Raw genomic sequence first — 11,394 nt, 5'->3', positions numbered from 1 at the left:
GGAGTCAGACAGCTGAGCCTGGAAGAGCCACTACCTGAGGTCAGGTCTGCTTAAGGAAACCATTAAGTGAGCAAAATGAGGTTTTAGTAAAGAGGGTGAAGGTAAATGCAGATTGTTTTTGGAGCAGCATGTTTGCAACAAGCAGCAAAGTATCGCAAACGAAAATGTAGAAAGGGTTTGTAGCCAGAGAAGCATTCCCTCCCATCCCATAGGAAGTGATAAAAGAGAAAGCCTTTTGGGAAGGGTCCTGGCTACAAAAAAAAAAAAAAACCCCAAAAAACCAAAAAAAGTAACTATGTTAATTTTTGTGTTCTTTTTCCTTTTGGAGAAACTCACAAGGCCTCAGGTCTGCCTTAAAGATGGGATTTGGTGGGATGACACTATGAATGAGACTAAGTTATAAATGAACCCTCTTATGAAATGTGTACCTACCCATCAAAAATGGAATAATGACTTTTGTTCATCCTTCCAATTGTCAATGGTGTATTTAAAGTCCATTTTAAAAATGTGGAGTTTTATGATACAGGCAAAAGGCACAGTCTGTGACTGTTCTCTGGGGTTTCCAAGTGTGGGAGGGATATTGAATGATGCATGAACACTTCCATGAATTCAGTTTTCACTGAGCTTTGTAAAACATGCACATGTAAAAGCTGTCCAAAACTCATAGCAGATCTCTTAATAAGACATGGTACCATCAACATGTGTAGTAATAAGATTTTTTAAGTAATAATGATTAAGAAGGCAAAAATGTTATATTCGTTTACGTTGGGTTTTTTTTGTGTATGTACACTTCCATGGTAAACGCTTTTTTCCTTTTTCTAATTTTATTCACCTCGAGCTCTGTGTCATCTTTCTAAATTTAAAATTAACCATCTTCTTTATTTTTTACTGACCATATTAGAAGTCAGTTTTCAGCCTCCAGATCCAGCAGATGTCAACATTGGAGCACTAGAGTAATTAGTTAACAACAACTGGTTATTAATATTGTCACAAATATATGCAGGGAAATGCAATAAAATTAATTTGTTAAAAATGCAAAATATATTTAAGAGGGACACATAAAGGTTCAACACACCTGTCAACAAATGTTAATAAAATTGCTAATCTGCTGCTTGCTCAGAAAATAAAAATCAGAGCAGTAATTTTTATCCCCACAGTTTTCAGTGACAGAAAAAAATTACAGGGAAACAAAGCCTACAACAATCTACATTTGATTTAGTACATATAATTTATGTTTCTACCCACAGCCCATTAAGCAGTATCGTATGAGGCACCTCTGATTTCCTTGTTCGAACACACAGACACCCACCATTTAAGTTAATGGTTTTTATTTTGTTTTACAGAAATATTCCAGCTAAATTAGCTAAACCAGTAGGAACATTTTAATCAAAGCTTGCAGTGGATAGTCCCTTGCCATTCTCAGAGGGATTATGGCTTGCTGCATGCAGAGGATGTCTTTGTTTAAACACATTTATGCATTGATGTATGGCCACCTCATGCCATGAACACAAACAGACTGGCTAAACTGTATTATTTGATCACAGCTCCAACAAACTCAAATTAATGTCAACATTACCTTTCTTGCTTTTGTCCAGTCTACAGAAGGAAATTACAACCAGAGTTTTTGGAAAACTATGCAGATTATTGTCCTTCAGAGAATTATGGAGTGAGCATAAGTATAACAAAGTTTGAAATCATGGCAACTTCTTGACTTCTTGCCTTGCTGTATTTCCTCCAGCAGAGAAGTGTCGCTTAGTTCTCCATGACTTGGACTTGTATATTATGGAACATCTGATGTTTATTTCATGGTAATGTTTAGGAATGTTACCTCAATAAAACATCTCATTTTAATGTTTACTTGTTCGGTAGGAGTGTTCTTGTGAGACTTCTTATATTTTCCAGTATCACTTCTCATTAAATATGAAGAAGAAAAGATACAACAGCATTTCTTAGTGTAAATGAAAATGACTGAAGTGAGCTTAGGTTGAAGTCCTAAGTCATTAACCAAATAGCACTTTGTATCTAACAGTATGTGAGTCTGTTTTGGTCCTCTGGAAACGTTAGAGTTACTACTTGCTATGTATTCTTAATCTTCAAAAATAGCACAGTTAATTGGAAATGTGCATTAACCGTATTAAATTGGTCTAATTTTACACTAACAACAGAGAGAAAACATTTTTTTTACTTTCATGCATAATAGCTAAGATTCCATATCAAGAAGACAGAGACTGGCTCTTCATAGTGGAGCAGTGGGAGTATCAGAGACCATGGGCACGATTTGAAACAGGAGAGGTGCTGACTGGATATAGGGAAATTCTTTTTCCCCATGTTGACATTGTCAGTCACTTATGTGGATCTGGTAATGCACATCCTGTTCAGCTCCACCATGCAGAATAATAGGCCATACTTTTGGCTTTAGATATGTTTATAGACATAAGATCAGGACAAATAGAAATTGCTGTGGTCCTTTCAAGAGTCTCAGATCTTCCTCAAGAGCACTTTGAGAATATTTCCTATTGCATCTCTTATTTTTTAAAAAATCTTGAACAGTGTTTGAATTACTTGTCCTTAAAAACCTTTTTCCTCATTAATTATTTTTCTTGTGTTTTAAAGGACTTTTAATGATTTCCAATAATTAAAACATCAATTTTTTTTCAAGTAAAATGAAATCTTTTATTCTGTACTGCACATTTTCATTAAAATGAATTGTGATAGAGTTGAAAAATGATTGTCCAGATGAAAATGAAACACTAGCATAAAAATGCCTTTATTTTGAACTCTTGTCTGAAAAAAATCAGTTCAGGCTGTTGATCACATTTCATATTTATTACTGTGAAAAGGATTGCTCCATTATTTTTAGTTACACCTTCTTAGTAAGAAGGCATTTCTGTTGGGTGAGATTAGGTGCTCTGGGCAAATAGGCAGCAAACTGTAGTCTGCCCAGGGATTATGAATAATGTCTTGCCCTTTCCCTGACCTGTCCCTTGATTTCTGCACAAACTGAAAGCATCGAGGGCCAGAATCCAACTATTCATTCCTTGTATGGGTTCAGGTGCTCAGCCCAGACTTGACCCATGATAGAGACTGCTTGTCGCTATAGGCAGCAAATAATCCTTAAAAAAGAAAAAAGAGCGCCTTTGGCAGATGGATCTGATGCCACATACATAGAAGCCTTTCCTGACCTGGCAGCAGACCTGTATGCTGCAAGGCTAATAACAGCAAATTTCGCTGTGCAGCTGGAGTGGAACAGGGCGCACAGTCTTTAGTTTCAGAAGTTTAGGGCTCTTCAGTCTGAAGCCCCAAGCTGCCCACAATAGCTGATTCTTCTCTTCGTCAACACTGTCAAAGAGAATTTGTCAAAGGCTGTCATCCAGCACACACTGAAAATTGCCCTTACTGGGTCTGGCTGGGATTAAGTTAATTTTCTTCATAGCAGCCCATATGGTGCTGTGTGGTGGATTTGTGGCTAGAACACTGCTGAAAACACACTCATATTTCAGCTGTTGCTGAGCAGTGCTTGCACAGCATCAAGGCACTCTCTCCCGTTTTGCCCCTACAATGAGCAGGCTGGGGATGAGCAAAAATCTGGGAAGTGACACAGCCAGGACAGCTGACACCAGCTGGTCAAAGGGATAGCCATAGCATACATCAAGATGCTCATCAATAAAAACTGGGGAAGAGAAAAAAGGGGGTGGGGATTTGGGACCATTGCTCAGATACTAGCTGGGCCTCTGTCTGCTTGAGGGAGTGACTGCCCTTGAATCGCTTGTTTTCTCCCTTCCCTTCCCTTCCCTTCCCTTCCCTTCCCTTCCCTTCCCTTCCCTTCCCTTCCCTTCCCTTCCCTTCCCTTCCCTTCCCTTCCCTTCCCTTCCCTTCCCTTCCCTTCCCTTCCCTTCCCATTAAGCTGTCTTCATCTCAACCCAGTTCTCTCACTTTTCCTATTCTCTCCCCTAGGGAGACAGGAGTGAGCAAGCAGCTGTGAGGGAGCATGGCTGCTGTTTGGGGGTCAACCTACGACAATGTCCTTCTACATATTTTTTTAATACAGTCAGGAGACATTGCCAGACTCCAGAATAGATACTTTAAGTGGGGTTTTAAATGAAAAAGAGTTAGTGTTTAAATGTTGAATAAAATTGCTTAGACAAGTTAAGGAATTTTGAATGTATGACTTCTGAGCTCTTATTAACTAACCAGATATGAAAGCAACTATTACTGATCATGACAGAGTTAGGTTAAAATTGAATTAATTTTTAAGAAACAGATTCTGAAAGAAAATTACTTAGAGCTAGTTACCATCATCTACTTTACAATGACTATATGGGTTTCTTTGACTTTGCCTTCTCTAACACAATGAATAGTTTCACATATGCTTTCTTTATTTCTATAATGCAAAAGAAAACAAAATATTTTGTCCTACGAAACAAAACAAGACATACTTCACATCTGATGCCCAGGATGCCTGAGGACAGCATGAAGCCACTATCAATAAATGATATATGCTAGCCACAGTGTGATTTTTGAGGCATCTAAGGTATCATGAGGTGTTCCCTGTGAGATACACACTTTTCTCAGAATTTGGTCTTTGGTACTGCTGGACTTGCACTCAGGACTGTAGTACAAAGGGGAAATTGAAAACTAGATATTCTGTGGACTAATGCATGGTGGAAAACATGAATAACATCTCTAGTCCTTTCTCTTACTATTGTACTCTTCTGTAAGAGGAACTGAGCCTTAACTCAATGCTTACCAGAAATGTTACTTAACAGAACTTATGCAAAACAAAATATTTAGTGCAGGTGTCTGCCATCTGGTATCACATAATTTCTATGAACATAGATAGCTATGAGGAAAAACTAATGTATGTTGATTAATTTTTCATTTTCTAACATCGTTCTCCAAACACCAGTTTTGGCACCTCAGATAAATAATAACAGTTGTTAGCCTGTCTGGGAGCACATTTGGCTTTGACAGGACTGTTGGATGCCAAACTAGAGAATATGTTTTGTCCGCAGTGTTATCTGGCTCTCTGCTTTGCTCTTTGCCAGATGCTAAAAGGGAAAATGCTGAAAATGTTGAACGATTTTTGGATCCAGTGCAATATGATGCTTCTTTTTTTCTAGAATTTATAAACTAAGTAGTTTAAAAACAAAAAACACCTTAGTGATGCTTTAGGTAACTAAAACAGATGGAAGAGACTACATGTGAATGTTTCATTTATACATTTTGAAAGGTATTTAAAAAAACCCTAATGTGTTGCTCTATACTGGTCTTCTGAAGACAGTGAATTTCACTTCTCCACCATAGGATCCGCTAATTTCTTCTCTTAATAGTCTCTTCCTTTTTAATAGAAATGAAGTTTCATTTGAAAAATTTTCACGTGAAAAGTATCTCAATGGAATTTCTCTGAAGAAATGATATGAATATTGCAGTGTATTGCCTCAGATCTGCTCTAAATTTTACATTTTATCAGTATTAATCGATATGTCCAGGTCAATTGCTGTTGTATTTCATGAGATTTGTTGTTCATTCACACTTGTGGTCTCTCAAGAGATCAATAAATTTCAGCTTGCTAAGTATCTAACACAGCTCTTCAGTGTACTACGGCCTTTCCTTCTGGTTGAGCTAGGGAAGGATTTGATGTGGAATTAAAGTAATTAATTTTGGAATCTTCTGTGGAATGGGTTTTTCTTTTTTCAGTCACCTACAAACCTAGTCACTGTCTCTTTTGCCTTTCTCCCTGGTGACATTCTGAGAGGGTAAATAACTTCATCAGGTTGCATAGGTGGATTTCAAGTGGTGAAAAATACTATGGAAAAAATTAGCAGATTGGAAACACTGGAACTAGATTCCCAATTATAAGAATCGGAGCTGTGTTTGCATCCAGGAATTCCCATGCTTTGCACATTCCAGATGCCAAATTGGGCTCTAACCTCCAAGAACAGTTACCAGCATGTTTCTTTTGATGGAAGAGTGAGCTGCTTCCAGCTCAGATCCTTGCTTCTGTCCTGCTGTCTTATTCGTAAATTGTGATCAACTGCAAGGGAAAATTCATGGCTGAAAATTAAACCAGTAGTGAAAAAAGGCTCGTTTTAACTCATTCCTGTCCCTTGTCTATTACACAGCTTCACAAAAAACTGTAGTGGTGCAAATGAAGAAATGACACTGGAGCAGTTGCTAATGTGGCTGTTCAAAAAAATATAAGTATAAATGCCTGATTTTCTTTTGTAATAATGAGCTGAGTACAAGTACTTGTGAGTCTGCTTTCCCTTTCTGAAATAATTCTTATGAGAGCTATGAACTGTCAATTAATTTTAATGAAACACCAACTCTGAAATCTAAAGATGTTGAAGTTCATACTGCATATTGCTTCATCACTTATCACCCTAGCAGAAGCGGCCAGTTATTGTGATCCTCTCACAATTCTGCATTTCCACTCCAAGCATTTGGAAATCAAATGCTCACAAAAAGCACAACAAAATTACCAAAAAATTGTCAGGTCCCCGTTCCCTCACTCTACTTCTTCCCATACTTCATGTATGTAACTTTTTGAACAACTGAAAATACAAAAATATTGTTATATAGTATATCTGGCGAAATTCATGTCAATGTTGGTTCATGCTGTCTTCTCTCCCAAGCAAAGGTTATAGTTGAGTCCCATCTTAACTTTCTAGAAATATGCACTAAACATATAAGTAATTTTTAATACCATGGTTTTATCTTGCTTTTAACCATAGTTTTCCTTTGGTTTAGTTTCCTCAGCTTTTCTGCAAGTTCTATTTTTCCTGCTTTTTGATATGACTATTGAATTGTCTTGAAGACTGCAAATAGCAGCAAGCCCTGGCACCAAGTAAAAGATGGGTAAAGAAGCTGAGATGGTTTCTTTCTGCTGACACTAACATGCAGCTCTGAGGTCCTCTCAAGCCTGCGTAAACCACTCACCAGACATATTCATCAGACACTGAGAAAACATGTGAATGCCTTACTAATATCACGTAGTATATCTTATTGTTATGAACACATATTTCTTCTTAAAATGTAAAAGCTGTTACTCAAATAAATCCTTTATTGCTTCCACTGTGAAAATTATAATAGTTCCAATTGGAAATGGGTAAGGTTCTCTTTTCAGTAGTCTTTTCTAACTCAAAAAATCATTTAGCTGACTTTCTGCTGTAAAATTTAAATTCAGGTAAATGGTCAGTTTTATAACTTTTAAATCAAATGTATACAGGAGTAGTACCAGAGATTTTTAATTGGTTTTCATTGAGCAATTAGTTTTTGGGGAAAGAGGTCTGGATCGCTTACACAAAAGCATGTAGCCATAAATCTCTTCAGTGATGATTTGCAGAAGTAGCATGTATGTGGTTTACACTGTAGCCGTACTACATTCACTAGCACTCCTCTGCCTCTTCCACACTTGTCTCTCTTGCTGTCTGTGCTCCTTTCTTCAAGCTGTACATTACTGCAGTACATTCTCCTTATTTCTCAAAAATTCTCTCATTCAAAGTTGGGGGTTTTTGTTTGTTTGTTTGTTGTTTTCGTTTGGCTGGTTGGTTTTTGTTTTGGTTGTTGTTGTTTAAAGAACAGGTTTGAAAATGCTTTTTCTGTGCAATTCTTTAATGCTGGAATTCAAAGGAGTATAATTACAGTTTTCAGTTTTGTTTAGTAATAATATCTTTAAATAAATCCATTTAATAGGTTGGAACAAGAAGCTATCCAAATTATTTTAACTATTAGTTAAAAAAACAGAGGAAGATTTTTAAAAAAAATAATTTTCCCATTTTCATATTTTTTTCTCTGTATCCAGTCTATTTCCCAAAACTATATACACAGGAAGACAAATATCTTTTTAGACAACTATTTCTCAGCTGTTCCCTATTTTGACATTTCTAAACCAATTTGAGCATGACTTTTAGTATTAAGGAGTTATTTTCCACTGACCTTTACTAGTGGCAGGGTGAGTACCTGGAAGGGAGGAAAAACATGCTTCTAAATGCATTTTGTACTCACAGATGAAAGATGAAGATAGCCAGTAGTTACAGTTCAACTTTTTCATTTCTTATGATGAGGCTGCTTTTGAACTTGCAGGGTAGCTTCAGGTGCTTCTATGTAGGCAGCAATTTGGGAAGAGTTAGTTATGGGCTTTAAGGGGTCTATTTGCCTGATACTAATTTCATATGAGGGATTTCATTGGTTAGTTGCTCTAGCACCAAAACTAATGCTGTTCCTTCCCCATAATTTCAGGTGTTTCAGCGATTCAAAATTTTTTTCCCATTTTTACACATTTTTCCTCATAGATCACCGAGTCACGACTTTGCTTCTAATCAGTGAATGTGCTTGTTTCTCATACACGCACATTATTTTTTTTGGTTTTCCATTACCATGTTCTCATCTCCTGCAGGAAAACAGCTTTTTCTTGCTGGCACTGTTCCAAGGTGCTGCTGTTTGAATGGCAGGTTACTCGGGTTAACAACCACTCGTTGTTGCTATACCAACCCAGATGATGGTGTAGCATCATTGCTGAGCAGCTGGTTTGGTACAAGAAGAGGTTTCACAAGCTAAAACACAAGCAGCTGGCTCAGTTCAAATAGAAGTTTTCCAAGACAATCCATGGCTCCTGAAATTTGCATTAATGCATTTGCTGAACTAGGAAGCGAGTAGTTAGAAATGTGTTCAGCTGTAATTCTAAATCCATAGGTTTTAATTTTAATGGCACACTTTCTATCCTCATGAAATATAAGCTGTATTCATGAAATTCATCTAACAAAATTCTGTAACTAAGCTACCTACTTTCATTGATTTTCATGACCTGTCAAGACATCGAGATTAAAATTAGAGTATTTTAAATACAATTTGGAGAAAAGTCTGATTTGCTCTTGCAAAATTCTCTGCTCTTCCATCACCCAGGGAAATATTTCATAAAATGTCAGTACAAGAATGAGATAATATTTCTGAACCTCAGTTAGAGCTGATTCGCTTAAACAAATGCAATTTTTTATATTAGCTTATTTCTTAATCAAATATTGGGCTTTATTACTGGTATGTCATAAAGGATGTGCAGCTTTCAATAAAAGTCTTATTCTTTGATGCAATTCATGTCGTATGCGCTGAGACATTTTTTTACTTAGGAGGTTTATTTTAGACCATTCAGAGTACTAGCTCTATAAACTCTTGTCATCACAGACACAAACATAACAACTACAGCCTTGCTCTGAGAACACTGGAGGGCTGGAGATCAAGTCTCTTTCTTAATTCGTCCGTTTGCTACCAAGAAGAGTTATGGAGTTCACGTAGTACTGAAAGAATATTGAATTTCAGATGGCAAATACTACAGAAGCAGCAAAGTAGCCATAACAGCCTGTTTTGGTATGCATCAGAAAACAGATTATGAGGAAGCAGAATATTATTATGCCAGCCTTCAAGAAGGGCAATGTGGAGTGTGTAGGCAGGTCAGCCTCACCTCCTCCTCTGGGACCGTTTTTGAGCAAATCTGCCCAGAAGCCTTTCCCTGGCATATGCCAGGCGAGCAGATGGCCAGGAGCAGCCAGCGGGGCTTTACCAAGGCAGCTGGCCAACCTTCTTCCCCTCCATGAGGAACTGACTGGCTCGAGGAACAGGGGGAAAACCAGTAAATTATTTTTACCTTGACTTTAGTCAGGCCTTCAACGCTATCTGCCACAGCATCCTTACAGACAAACTGGAGAAAGAGGGCTTGGACAGGTGAACGTTGAGGCCAGTGGAAAATGGGACTTGCAGGCTCAAAGCGGAGTCTGCACTTTGCAGCCTGATGTTAGCTAATGCCAAGCTCTGCTCTCAAGAATCGATTCTGGAGCAGATGGTGTTTAACATCTCCATTTCTGACCCAAATGATGGGATATATACAGTGCACCCTCAGCATGCTGGCTGGCAAGCACTGAACTGGAGGGAGTCATCAATCTTGCTGGCAGAAAGCGCTGCGAGTCAGAGGGGCCTTGACATGCATGAGGAGCAGGTTTCCTGGGAGAAACCTCAGGAAGTTTAGCAAAGAGAAAGGGCAAGTCCAGCACCTGGGACAAAATAATACCTTGCAAGAGTAAAGGTTGGACTCTGGCTGACTGGAAATCAGCTGCGCACAAAACAGCCTTAGATGCTGGTTAGGTGAGGTGGCATGTGCCCCTGCAGTGACAATATGGCTGCATTAGCAAAAGTATATAAAGAAGAGGAGTGATTACTCCTTTCTAGGCAGTATTTGTGAAGGTAAGTCTGACCTAGTATATCCTCTTTTGCGTTCCCTTCCTCCCCAGTACAAAAGACAGATTGAGAAACTGGAGGAAGTCCAGCAGAAAGATGGTTAAGGTGCTGTAGCATAAAATAAGAGAAAAGGCTAAAGAAAGTGGCTTATTGCAGCCTGGAGACTAAAGGTGAGGAAGCATAACTAGCCTTCAGCTACCTAAGCACAGGCTGTAGCAGACATTCACTCCAGCTTCTCTATGAATTGTATAGGATGACAGGCAACAGCCACCAGCTTCATCAGGGGAAATTCTAACAGCTATAAGGAAGAAAAAAAATCAAAATGAGAATGGTTATGCACTAGAACATGTTGCCCTAAGATGATGTGAAATCTCCATCCTTGCAGATATCCAAAAGTTGACTGGACAAGGCTCTGGGCAAGCTTATCTAACACTGAAGTTGGCCCTGCAAGTTAGGCTGGGGAGGTGGGTGTGGATTGGATGCCAAAAGTCCCTTCTAACCTAAATTATTCTCTGATTCTAAGCTCAAACCAAGCAGAGGGGATCTCTGTTCTTTCCCAGGAAAGTAATAAATGGGTATATTTAGTCACTCTGTTAAGGTCAATGAAAGCAATAAATGCCTTCTTAGAACTACTGAAAATGGATTAAACATTGTCTTCAGCTAACCCAGCATCAGAGCTACCACAATCCAGCTACTCTTTGCTACTCATTGTCCCTCAACACATTTTGGCAGTGGCGATTTATTAGATAAATGTTTCAATTGCAGGGCTGAAATTTGTTGCATTTAGTGATACTTTCCTGAAAATCCATATCATCCTTTTAGGCATGCCCTATTTGCGATCCGTGTACTACGCTTACAATTAGTCTGTAGAGTTGAAGGGTTTTGTGCATCTCCTACATCTTTAAAACTGTGACACAGGCACTATTGTCATGCGTCATACTATCATTTATGGATATAGGTGCTCATGAGATGTAATCTTGATCTTACTGAAGCAAGTGGTTAATCCCGATTTATTGTACCACACAGCATCACTAAAGTACCACACAGACCAGTAGGTTTCAAGCTCATTGTCGGAAATTTAATGTGAAACAGATCAGAAGAGAAAAATGAATTAAGTGATTTTAGACTTACCTACTTTTTAAGAATATTCAGTTCAGTCATTAAGTT

The sequence above is a fragment of the Caloenas nicobarica genome, chromosome 2, assembly GCF_036013445.1.
Source record: "Caloenas nicobarica isolate bCalNic1 chromosome 2, bCalNic1.hap1, whole genome shotgun sequence".
In the NCBI taxonomy this organism is placed as follows: Eukaryota; Metazoa; Chordata; class Aves; order Columbiformes; family Columbidae; genus Caloenas; species Caloenas nicobarica.
The sequence above is the reverse complement of the archived record's forward strand: the minus strand, read 5'-3'. Positions refer to the sequence as shown.